Genomic DNA, 12839 nt, shown 5'->3' on the forward strand with positions numbered 1-12839 from the left:
TTGTGCACATTACCACTGTGATGTGCAATTGGACAGTAATGGGCATGAGTCAAGGCCACAGTGTCAGGTTGGATATGTTTAGGACATGTCACATACACCCTGAGTCCTGGGGGTGATGGCATGTACGTCACAGTGAGTCCTGTAGCCACAATACTGATGTGCACCCACAGTCTGTGTGCATGTTGTGTCTCAGATGTGTCTGATCAAATGTTACCAATGGGTGACAGTCTCCACATCCATGTGGTATATGCATCAACCTTGATGGGGGGTGTGTCTAAGAGACGTACATGTAGGGCCGGCAGGAACAACAGTTGCCACTACCTGTGGGACTTACGCTTGCCTTGTGGTGTGTACGTGCTATGCCATGTCCATTGCTGTGTTGCAATACAGGGAGCCTGGGTTTATGCATGGCAAAGATCTGTGATGCCTGGGAGACATGAGGCCTCAATTGTCACTGTGGTGTGTTTTTTGAATGTTGCAGCAGCACATAGGTTGGGTGACACAGCCAGATGATTGGCCATTGCACTACATGAGACTCATGTGGACATGTGGAATTGAGATGTGAGGTGGTGGTCTTATAGGTGACATATGTGTCCATGCCCAACAGCACACACCTCAGTACATTGTGTAATGTCATGAGCTAGCATGTGATAGTGATCGTGGTCATGGCCACATGGGTGGATGAACTGACAATCTTCCTTTGTGCATCCCTGTACTGCAGGGCACCAGCTGTCCATCGTCCGTTCCCAGACCTTGAAACCATTGCAGGAACGCGACTGCATCAGACGGTATCGCTTCACCAGGCCACTTATTGCGGAGTTGGCGGAGCAGTTGGCGCCACATCTGCTACCTGGCCGGACATACACCACAGCACTGACCCCAGAGGTGAAGGTGATGGCAGCCCTGCACTTCTTTGCCACCGGTTCCTTCCAGTACACTGTGGCTACTGCTGGTGGTATGTCGCAAACGATGTTTAGTCGGGTGCTACGCGATGTCTTGGTGGGGATGTTGCAATTCCTCGACCTGTATATCAAGGTCCCGAGCGCAGCTGAACTCCCTGAAATAAAGGATACCTTTTATACACTGGGGAGGATGGCGAACGTCATCGGATTTATTGATGGGACACATGTTGCCCTGATACCACCACAGGCACATGAGCAGGCATACCGGAACAGGAAGCACTACAATTCGATCAATGCTCTGGTGGTCTGTCTTGCTGACATGTCGATCACACATGTGTGTGCACGGTTCCCTGGTTCGGCGCACGATGCCTACATTATGAGGAGTAGTCGCATTGCAACGTTGATGTCACAGATGCCAGCTCAGCATGCCTGGCTTGTCGGTGTGTACTGACTGTTTCTCATTGTGTGTGTTTGTCACTGCTGTATTCTGCACTCCTAGAAAACTCAGCTACTTGTTTATTTTTGTGTGTGTAGGTGACTCCGGATACCCCAACATGCCGTGGTTGCTGACACCCTCAGGAACCCTGTGACACCAGCCGAGCTGCGCTACAATGAGGCACATGGTTGGAGCAGGAGGGTGATTAAGCGGACATTCGGCCTCTTGAAAAACTGCTTTCACTGCCTGCACAAGACCGGAGGGGCCCTCCCATATGAGCCTGCAAAGGTGTGCAAAATAATCCTTGTCTGCTGCATGCTACACAACATGGCGGTGCGGAAGGAGGTGCCTCTCATCCAGGATGACGATGACGACTACCAACCTCTGGCACCTGTGGAAGATCCCGGCCTGGGCCAAGATGCCAGTGATGATGAAGATGATGGTGAAGTCCGCTCCCAGCTCATCAACAACTTCTTCACATGAATGTGAGTTTCCAGGGTTGTTATGTGAATGTATGGCGGTAGCCTGGAATGTGTTGAACCAGCTCTGTTGCTGTCTGAGTGTGTCTGTGTGCCACTTGACTGGATGCGTGCTGTGATGTGTCCATTCAGGTGGTGTGTACTCCACAATAGGGTAGTATTGCTAACTAGTGTTTGTGTAGGTGTTTTGCAACATGTTTTGTGCATGTGTATTGCATTGCTTTCCTGTTCTTCTGTGCTTTTGACAGTATCTTGTCTTTCCTTCCCAGGGTAATTTGCCTGTTGTGTGGTCAACACTGACCCCCAACACCCAGAAGCCAACACCAGTGTGGAAGTTGACAATTCCCTTCAACTGATATACCACACATCCCTGGACTTCCATTCTCCAACACAATGGGAGCGTGTGTCCACTGTTACGTAGAATTACCGTGCAACTAGTGTGGAATAAACGTGTTGGTGATGTGTAATGAACCTGTGCTACGCTTTGTTATGTGCGCTGTTGTCTTCCCACATCTGAGTGACATCTGCTTACCTCACCTGTGGACTTGTTACCACTGACTGGGCTTGGTGTTGTGTCTGTGCATGCCAATGTGTTTCAGGTCAACATCATTGTCTGTGATGAGTACCATGGGCATGGAGAGTATGTTTTGTGTTGCCATAGTGGTGTGTGTCCCTCACATGTGTCACATCCCCATGACTCACCTTACATTGGTCACATTGTTGCAGTATTTGGCATGCACTGTGTTGTGTGGAAGATCGACATCTCCCTGAACATGACATGTTGGAATCACAACAGAGGCAAGTATGGTGTACTGGTGAGTTTATTTACAAACATGTGTGAGGGAAGTGCACAGGATGGTGGGTGCTGTACAGTGGTTTGGGAATCCAAAGTTCACATTGGAGTTGGAAGTGCTGGTAGATGAAATGTCCAGAGTAAAGGCCACAGTCATCTGATACACTGGCCCCAAATGAACCCTCCATGTCATGTGGTCGAGTTGTGTGCGATTGGACAAGGTGAACGGGTTGCGCACAAAGAACATTGTCCAGAACAGGTTTGGAGGCCCTGGGGGATGTGCTGGGACATCTGCCTCTCACATGTCCTTCTTCGGATGACCCCTCTTCTTCCGGGGGAGGGATCCTCATGTGCAGGCCTCTGCGGCGCAGAGAACTCTCCGCTAGAGTCCTCCTCCCTCCCTGTGGCGCTTGCAGATGGTGTTGCGACAGATGTTGTGGGCACACAGGGGGGTGTGGACAGGTTGGTGTTTATCTGGCAGAGGCATTGGAGTATGTCCCGATGCACCGCAGTGATGTCATCCCACTTGGCCTCTATGCGGGCATGGTGGGCGACCTGCTCGTGGTGCATGTCCTTGAGGATCCCCACTACCTGGCCAAATCCTCCGGGGCTATCCTGGTACGCATCTAAGATGCGTGCCAGTTGGGGGTCATCATGCAGTCCAGACCCCTCTGCAAGGCGCGCCCTGTGCCTCCCACCCCTCCCAGCACCCCTCTCCTCACGGACAGGACCAGCGGCGGTACGCACAGGTGACACTGGGACCCCTTGGGTGGTGTTGGCTGTAGCTTCCGGGGGGTCCTGTGTCCCTGTGCTGTGTGTGTTGATTGTCCTTGGTCTGTCCGTGTTGGCGGGTGTGCCCTGTCGGTGTCCAGATGCTGGAGGCATGGGTACAGGGGGGGCAGATGTTGATGCTGCTGGTGCTGCATGATGGCTCACACCGGAAGGGCCAGGTTGGTCGTCGTCATCCGAAGAGGACAGTGAGAGAGTCAGGCCAGAGAGCTCAGTGTCCACCAGAGTCTGGGCCTGGGTATCCTCGTCATTTGGTGCTGGGTGCCCAGCACCACCTGTGTTTGGAAGAGACACACAATGTGATTTATGTTTCTACATGCATCATTGGTTCACAAACATGACATTTTCTACTTTTCAAACAGATGCCTGCCTGTACACTGCTTGTTCCCAGCTTGTCACAGACAGAGTTTGAAATTGATCTTGGCCATTTCTCAGCATGTCCTTGTGCTCCCCACAACAGAGCCCAGGGTGTAGACATCTTGTCAGTCCCTTCCCACTCCCTGTGAGGCGAGTATGGTTCAGTTTGATCTTGCTGGGCCATGTGGGTGGGTGTAGGTTGTCTGTGACTGCGACTCCCATCATACTCTTGGCTACACCCCCCTTCCCAGCATGCCCATACTTCCTCCCTCTTGACTCTGCTTCCCTGTGAGGGGTTGTGACAGCAATGGCAAGATGGCTGACTGTGTAGTCCTGATGTTTGTTGTTGGCCATTTCCCAGCATGGCCTTGTGCTCCCCACAACAGAGCCCAGGGTCAGACATCTTGTCAGTCACTTCCCACTCCCTGTGAGGCGAGTATGGTTCAGTTTGATCTTGCTGGGCCATGTGGGTGGGTGTAGGTTGTCTGTGACTGCGAGTCCCATCATACTCTTTGCTACACCCCCCTTCCAGCATGCCCATACTTCCTCCCTTTTGACTCTGCTTCCCTGTGAGGGGGTGTGACAGCAATGGCAAGATGGTTGACTGTGAAATCCTGGTGTATGTTTGGCTATAAGTCCCAAGTGAGCCCCTGTGCTTCACACAGCAGCACCCAGTACAGGGTATCTTTTGCTGATATTTCAATGAGGTGTGTCAATGCATTGTACCCGGTGAGTTGTGTGGAGTTTGTGTTGAGGGGGGTGTGTCTCCCCATGCTGATTAGTATGGTCAGGGCTGGCAGTCCTCCTTCCCATCATGAAACGTGCTTCCATTGTAGGACGTGCAAGTTGTCTTTCAGAATGTCAGTCAGTGGTGTCCTGCTTCTGATTTGCACACAACCCCTAGCAGGGCCTTGTGCTCCCCACAGCAGGACCCAGTGTCAGCCATATTGTCAGTCATTTTCCACTCCCTGTGATGTGGGCATGTTTCTGAGAGGTCTTGATGGGAGGGTGTGCATTATCTGTGACTACAGGCCCCATCATGCTTTTTGGATACACTCACTTCACCTGCATCTCCACTTTTCCTTCCTGACAGTCAGCTGCACTGTGAGGTGGTGTGTTTGTGGTGGCAAACTGTCTGGCAGGGTGTATTTGGCTTAGTGCCACTGGCTTGCTCTATTTGTATGTAAGTTGGTGCATGTCATGACACAGTTCCCAGTCACTCTGAGATGGCAGGTATTGTGTTTGTGTGACTGGCATACACATCTTGGGCTGATTATCCATTGGTTAGTGTAGCTTTGCTTGCGGTGCATGGTTTCACTGTCCCCCTGCCACACAATCTTGGGTATGTTGTTTGTGTACTCACCAGGCTCTGGGATGTGTGTTAGGCCATGGACGCTCTCTGGTGGTAGGATGTCCCGCACCTTCTTCTCCCAAGTCCTGAAGTAGACTGGTTTGGCAGGAGGGCCACCGCCGGTCCACTGACTCAGGGCGTGATCTTTTTCGATGAGTTTCTTGACCCTCCTGTGCACGTCATACCACCTGTTCTGGATGTCGTCCTTTGTGCGCCTTGCTGGTGCTTTGGCGTTCACCTTGTCCACAATCCTCGCCCACATCTTGGTTTTCTGTGAGATGGGGGTCCTTTGAACCAATGTACCAAACAAATGTGACGCTACTCTGATGATCTCGTCTACCAGCACTTCTAACTCACTATCTGTGAACTTTGGATTCTTCTTTGGAGGCATGGTGATGGGTGGTGGTGGTGAGGGATGTGTGTGTGAGGGTGCAAGTGATGGTGGGTTGGTGTTGGTTTTGCTGTGTGTATGTGCGTGTGCTTTTGTATTAGGTGCTGATGGTGTGTTAGTTGTGTGATGGGTGAGTTGTGAGTGTGTCTGTGGTTGCTGTGTACTGGTGTTTGCTGCTGGCTGTGTCTCCTGTTTGCAAGGGATGATGGTAGTGATAGTAGTCCTTTATATAGTTGGAGTTGTGGGTGTGTCTTTGTCCCATGTTTTTTTCTTTGGTATTTATTGGCTTTGCCATTGCTTGTTTGGTCCTTTTTTTATCTTTTTTCCTGTGTGTTTTGTAGGCATGAAGGAGACGTTCATGTGACGGAAACAGACGCTGCTGTTGTCTCGTGCGGGCTTCTCCGCCTCGTTCACGCTGCCTGTCTTCTGTGTTTGGTACGCGTCGGTCTCTATTGCTTGTGTGCCCGGTTGTCTGTGCGTGTCGGTCATGCGGCTTTGTCTCCGTGCGAGTCGGTCTGGTTTTACACGCATTGCATCGTACTGCGCTATTCATTCATCGCGGGTACAGGTCGGTCGGGTTCATTCGGGGTTCGTGTCGGTCAGTGAAAATTACGTCGGTTTTCCAGCCGGATCACTATTTTCCCTATGGCTCGGTCTTACGGCTTGTATTCCGTACGTGTCGGTTGTAATTCACACGCGTTGCATCGTACTGCACAGGTCGTACGGCGCTGGTCCGTGTCAGTCGGTGTTCAGTCCGGATCCGTGTCAGTCGGTTCGTTTTGCGGCAGGAATCGGCCCCTAAATTGGAAATGTCCAACTAAAATTTCCGTTAAGTCTTGGTGGAACAATGTTTGTCATTGTCATAGATTGGATATTGCTTTTGCCTCCTCCTACAAACCGTTTGTAAATAGATATTTATATTGGTTACCATTAACTAACTATTTAAATAAGGTTGCAACAATGCATGCATCTTGTAAACGTTCAGAAAATGTTAAACCTCTGAAAAGTTTTACTTTCTCTGCTTTTTCCTCTTCATTATCTTTCATTATTACATTGTTTTTTAAGTATTTTCATTATTTCTTTGTTCAAATATGCTCCCTTTTTCCCCTCCCTCCCTATGATAGTGTCAAAATGTAAATAGCTTTCTACTCACCTTCTTCCTTTTTGCTCATTTATATTTAGGATGCTATATTTAAGGCTTTCTCTTTGTACATGTTTTTATTTCACATAAAGCTTTTTAAACATAAAAATTGAAACAAAGACACTAAACCACCAAGAGACCTGACCGTCTATTAAATGAAGGTTAAAAGAAGGGGTATACCTGAGCGCCAACAACAAATAAGAGAGGTAAGTGACCAGCTGATCTACACTGTTGAGCCTGAAAACTGCTCCTGTCAGAAAATAGAGTCCTGTTATAGATTTTGATCAGGCTTGAACACGCCTGAAGTTCACCACTGTAAATGTCTCTTACCATTGACTGTGAGTGCAAACTTCGACATATCACAAGCAGGTCTCTGATACAGTGATTACTTGGGCCTGAATCACACATTTGTGTAACTTTCTGCCCTTTCAGTATTCACAAAACTGCATTTTAATAGTAAGGTTTTGAGTGTGGCGACTCACCTGTTGAAGAGGTGTGGCGCCGCGGCCAGGGCGACTGACTCTGGAATCTGGGGATCACGGTTCGATCCCTGGCGCCGGTGGCAGATTAGCCCAGCACCATGTGACTCTGGGCAATAGCTTGCTTAATCTTCCTGACGGCCCCCAGCGCCTAGAGACCCTTACGGGTGATTGTTCGCGCTTTACAAATGTGGATATTATTATTATCTGTCAGGGCAGAGAACTCTGCTCAGAAAACAATAGGCCTGTCCTTTTGCTGCCATGCCACCACAGTTAGGACCCAAACCTCTAGGCCAGGTCCTCCGTGAACTGAAATACAAGCAACCCAGGATCGGTTTCCCCTACTTAAGAGTCATCAGCCTGACGTTTGATCCATGCTACTACAGGTTTTCCGCACTAATGCTGACGTCAGCCAAAGATGAGAGCCACTGATGATCACCATTGATGCATAATCTGACATGTAACTACCACATCTTTCGCTGTCTAATCAGTGATACCCCACAGGTGTACTTTCAGCTATCCCATAATGAATATGGTTATCGTGATCTGCAACCTACACTTTTGTAGGATTTAATTATGGTCACCAAATGTAAAACGAATGAGGCTAAATTTAAAGTGGAACTCTGCACAGCACCTCAGAGATTCTATTCACACCGTCCTTCCCAAAACTACCCCTGGATACCATACACGACAAATACTGATGTCCCGCCTGGAAGCCCTATTCGGTGCCAAATAATACAGCCTCAGTGGGGCTTCATTGATATGGTCCTACTGCTCATTTCTAGTAAGGGCATACACTCATAAACTGGTACACTATGCTTTTTATTCTTAAGTCCCTATTAGGAGCAGCGCGTTGAATTCCAATGTGTGTCGTAACTCCTGTTACCGCACAAGTTGCAACCTCGGGCTTTATAAAAAATATCACCTGTCATACCTGCTAATATTTATCGGGGAAAAAAACACCCTAGGGCTTATTTACAAGCCCTGTGCGCCACCCGTGCATCACTTTTCCCATGTTAAAAATGACGCAAAAGTGGCGCAAGAGGCTTGTAAATAAGCCCCCCCCTATATTTATCAGAAAATGCTGACTTTGGTGCAGTTTGCATTAAAATGCCCACGTTTTGCCCCAATAGTTCATAGTTGGCTGGAATTCAGCACAACCAATATACTGTGAAGTGGGAGCAGGAGGTGGTGGGTGAGACCATGTGACAGAGCACTTGAGCTCAGATACAGCGTGACACTGAGATCACAGTGAGCAAACCCAATGTCCGGAACAATCACATGGCCTGTGATCACAAGGGCCTGACTCCAAGCGTTATGAGATGAACCATGAAAAGTGCATGCAGCCGCTCATGTTACCCAGTAAATGGATGACTCAGTGTGTGCAACATGCCTTAAGCATGCATAGTCTGTCAGCGGGTGCGGGGAGTTTTTAGATCTGCTTCTGTAAAATTGCCTCCTTAACAAACTACCTGACTTTTTAACTAAAAATACTGTTACTCATCTCAAACCTGCTTCTATGAGGCTCACTGGAGAGTATATGAATCCATAAAGACACCCACCCAGAGACTGGATGAAACAAGCTATCATTCCACATAATACTTGGAGCAATTTGTGGCAGAGATCAGGTTTTGAATCTGTCTAGTTAGACGTGAAATGGCTTTGAGCTCCTGCTGAGCCACACCAGGTAAGCCCAGCAAGTTGGTAGCCACCACCAACTCACCACACTTAAGATAGTACGTTTGTGTGCATCTGTGTTTCTGGGAGAGCATTCTGTCTGAAAGAGATATGCTTGTAGGTAAAGACAAGCTCACCATGAGTACCATTGCGATGGGTAACAATAAACATCTGTTATTCAGCGCCAAGATACCCTTGGGTGAGCGTGCGCTTTACAAATGCACATGTTATGTTCTAGTATCTAATGGTATGTTATGTTATGGTATGTTATGTTCCATCGCTGGTGGCTCCCGGCACACCCACAGCCAGGACACCATCATACTGGAGACAAAGAAGTGTAAAAAGAAAAAGAAGACTTTTTCTGTCTATGCACCTAACATAGTGTACCACATCCCACATCCATCAGGACTGCCCCAACACTGCTCCCATATAGGGAAGAGTTGAAGAACACTCCATCACAATGCATTCAAAACCACAAGTCAGCTGCCTCTCCCATCACTCTTTGACATTATAGTTGTCTTTGACCCTGTACAGTGCTCTGCTAACTGTAGGCTAGGCTTGTGCTAAGCAAACACCACATATATATATAAACCAAATACAGATAGATCTGTTCAAAGGAACTGATTGGCGCTATGTCAGAAACTCAGCTGATGGGTTGTTTTTATAGAGAAAATATTGCCGGGAGGCATGGGAGGGGCAGACGCCAAAGCCTATTTAAACATGGTGTATGACAGGCAAGTGCTAGTTGAGAAGGAAGAGGTGCCATCTGAGTGGAAAGAGGTGCCATCTGAGAGGAAAGAGGTGCCATCTGAGAGGAAAGAGGTGCCATCTGAGAGGAAAGAGGTGTCATCTGAGAGGAAAGAGGTGCCATCTGAGAGGAAAGAGGTGCCATCTGAGAGGAAAGAGGTGCCATCTGAGAGGGAAGAGGTGTCATCTGAGAGGAAAGAGGTGCCATCTGAGAGGAAAGAGGTGTCATCTGAGAGGAAAGAGGTGCCATCTGAGTGGAAAGAGGTGCCATCTGAGAGGAAAGAGGTGCCATCTGAGAGGAAAGAGGTGCCATCTGAGAGGAAAGAGGTGTCATCTGAGAGGAAAGAGGTGCCATCTGAGAGGAAAGAGGTGCCATCTGAGAGGAAAGAGGTGTCATCTGAGAGGAAAGAGGTGTCATCTGAGAGGGAAGAGGTGCCATCTGAGAGGGAAGAGGTGTCATCTGAGAGGGAAGAGGCGCCATCTGAGAGGTAAGAGGTGTCATCTGCTGGTGGGTACTCTGCATTGATAGTAGTACTATTTGCTTCTACCTGTGGGAGTCTCAAAGAAGGTGGGGGTAGGTAAATGTTTGGGTGTTAGCTGGCTCCTTTAGTCATCGTGTTGGTGTCTACACAAACACACACACAGAAAACATCTCACACACCATATACCTACACATCCGGCACATTCCTATATGTGTAACAGATGAACTTACATGCACACATGCTGATACACAAAGACTTCCATACATGCAGTCACACATACAAATCCATAACCACAAATGCAAATTCATGTACAGGGTCATATATAGAAAGACACATTAAGTGTGCCTGGTTCACAATGTCTTTTCATCTATAAACACTCATGTTCACTGTCAAAATTCACTTCTTTTCCTCTTGCAGGTATGCATAAAAGATGCATTGAATGTGTGAATGTATTTACTACTGTGTACTTTTTCACCATAACTGTGTAACATATATATTAGGAAACCTTAAGCAAGGGTAGAGAGTAGGAGGATCAATGTGTGCTTTGTCTTGAGAATGTCTGAACACCCACACAGTTGTGGGCTTGTGTACAGTCACAAATGCTTTTCCAACTTTTTCCTCTAGTGTTGGTTAGAATTACACTCCAGCAAAATGATAGGTGTGAATGTTTTCCTCAAACATACAGAATAGAATTACCACAAACCTCGTGAGGGATGTAGGGGGAGATTTTCCAAGGGGAAACATGTTTCCCTGTGGAGAAAATAAAAGCAAACTCTTTGTAATTGCAGAGCACGACTGCCGTTCTTTAGTGTATAATTGTTCTGATTGTGCACAGTGGAAACAGCAACCCCTAAAATGTTAGATGACTTGAAAAGATTGTTAACAGTGAATCCGAACATACCAAGAGAAAATAATAAAAATAAATCAATTGAACCAATTATTTAGCCAATTAATAAAACATTAAAGCAGTCAACTTTTGGGCCCAGATTTACAAACTTTTTGGGTTATGGTTGAGGCACAGTTTTTGGCGCATTCACAATGCAAACTGCTAATCGAGATTTACAAAGACATGCAAGGGCCACGTTCCTTCTCCGTCCACGACTTTGTAAAAAATGACATGCAATGACGCTGTGTTCTGCATCAGGCAGACATTACATGGGTGGAATGTAGACATTATATGGGTGGAACAGGTAAACATTACATGGGTGGAAGAATGGAGTTCTCTTGCACCCACCCATCTATTTTGCTACAAACCCAAATTGACTAAAGGTAGTAAATCTGAGTTTTGTGCCAAAATGAGGTGAATCACTGACAGAATATCGAGGAGCAAAATATCGACCTGCAAAAATATCGGTGACAAAATATCGACTACCAGAATATCGAATTCCTATCTACAAACAGGTAAGTACAAAAATATCGTTGTAAAATTATACTTTGTTAAAATATCGAATTTTTTTAAATGTCTTAAAAGTAATGTAAAATTAATGAAATAATAAATATAATTAAGTAAAACATACTTAAATAACCTTAAAATTAATAAATAATTAATGTAAGTAAAAAAAAATAAACAAGCATTTTAATTTTTTTATACATATATATTAACTTAATAATATTAAAAAATATTCAATATTTTTTGCGTAGGATAGCGGGAGGGTAACATTTACTATTCCCACTCCAGTGACTGCAACAGTAGGGAAAGCGTTGGATAGCGGGAGGGTAAACATTACTATTCCCACTCCAGTGAGTGCAACAGTATGGAATGTGTTGGATAGCGGGAGGGTAAAAATTACTATTCCCACTCCAGAGAGTGCAACAGTAGGGAAAGCGTTGGATAGCGGCAGGGTAAACATTACTATTCCAACGCCAGTGAGTGCAACAGAAGGGAAAGCGTTGGATAGCGGGTGGGTAAAAATTACTATTCCCATTCCAGTGAGTGAAACAGTAGGGAAAGGGTTGGATAGCGGGAGGGTAAAAATTACTATTCCCACGCCATTGATTGAGTGCAACAGTATGGAAAGCGTTGGATAGCGGGAGGGTAAAATTACTATTCCCACTCCAGAGAGTGCAACAGTAGGGAAAGCGTTGGATAGCGGGAGGGTAAAATTTACTATTCCCACTCCAGTGAGTGCAACAGTAGGGAAAGCGTTGGCTAGCAGGAGGGTAAAAATTACAATTCCCACTCCAGTGAGTGCAACAGTAGGGAAAGGGTTGGATAGCGTAGGGGTAAAAATTACTATTCCCACTCCAGAGAGTGCAACAGTAGGGACAGTGTTGGATAGCGTAGGGGTAAAAATTACTATTCCCACTCCAGGGAGTGCAACAGTAGGGAAAGCGTTGGATAGCGGGTGGGTAAAAATTACTATTCCCACTCCAGTGAGTGCAACAGTAGGGAAAGCGTTGGATAGCGGGAGGGTAAAATTTACTATTCCCACTCCAGTGAGTGCAACAGTAGGGAAAGCGTTGGCTAGCAGGAGGGTACAAATTACTATTCCCACCCCAGTGAGTGCAACAGTAGGGAAAAAGTTGGATAGCGTAGGGGTAACAATTACTATTCCCACTCCAGAGAGTGCAACAGTAGGGACAGTGCTGGATAGCGTAGGGGTACAAATTACTATTCCCACTCCAGAGAGTGCAACTGTAGGGAAAGTGTTGGATAGCGTAGGGGTAAAAATTACTATTCCCACTCCAGTGAGTGCAGTAGATAAAGTGTTGGATAGCGTAGGGATAAAAATTACTATTCCCACTCCAGAGAGTGCAACAGTAGGGACAGTGTTGGATAGCGTAGGGATAAAAATCACTATTCCCACTCCAGAGA

General features: G+C 46.9%; 1 pseudogene across 1 annotated transcript in view; it reads left to right on the forward strand.

The window, feature by feature from the left end:
* Nucleotides 1-9547: 9547 nt before the first annotated feature.
* LOC146813092 (epidermal differentiation-specific protein pseudogene) overlaps nt 9548-12839 on the forward strand; it is a 194771-nt pseudogene continuing 191479 nt past the window's right edge. The window contains exon 1 of the transcript XR_014966956.1: nt 9548-10030. The product of XR_014966956.1 is annotated as an epidermal differentiation-specific protein pseudogene (transcript). The remainder of the gene's footprint in view (nt 10031-12839) is intronic.

This window comes from Triturus cristatus, chromosome 7 (genome assembly GCF_964204655.1).
Source record: "Triturus cristatus chromosome 7, aTriCri1.1, whole genome shotgun sequence".
Lineage (NCBI taxonomy): Eukaryota > Metazoa > Chordata > Amphibia > Caudata > Salamandridae > Triturus > Triturus cristatus.